We start from the raw sequence: 696 nt of genomic DNA on the forward strand, positions 1-696 counted from the left end.
TGAGAAAAAGATGGCATGATGACATGATGCAATGCACATGATGCTATGAAGAAAGCAACAGACAAATCAAACACACGGCGAAACTCGGAAAACATGGAAGGCATCTGAAGCTCCGGTCTTAGGGCGTCACAATTTTGAACATGATTCGATCATAACTAGGGTTCATACTGCATTATTCTAAGATTAAACACCTAAAATACCTAAATTAAATTAACAACATGGGGTGGCTGCTATCACCTCGATCGAGGTCGGAGGGGGTCGGTGACAGGGACGACGGCGGGGATGATGTAGGGGCTCCTTGATTTCTGCAAAAACAAAATATAAACAAAAACATTATTATCGTTATCTTAGGACTTGGTGAAACTCCATAAGCTACATTAAATTATTCTATTCAAATTTACTTATTCAAAATTTCTAAATATTTCCTATTCTATTCAAAAGACCTACATTTACTTAATTTTTTCAATTTCATATTTTATTCTATTCAAATTTACTTATTCAAAATTTCTAAAAATTTCCTATTCTATTCAAAAGACCTACATTTACTTATTCTTTTCAAATTACTTATTCAAATTTTCTAAAAACAAAATATACTAAAAACCTACATTTACTAAAAATAAAAACCTACATTTAACAAAAAAAGCCTATTTACCGAAAGGGGGAGGAGGAGGTGGGAGGAGGCCAGGAGGAGGAGGA

Source organism: Triticum dicoccoides, chromosome 3A (genome assembly GCF_002162155.2).
Source record: "Triticum dicoccoides isolate Atlit2015 ecotype Zavitan chromosome 3A, WEW_v2.0, whole genome shotgun sequence".
NCBI lineage: Eukaryota > Viridiplantae > Streptophyta > Magnoliopsida > Poales > Poaceae > Triticum > Triticum dicoccoides.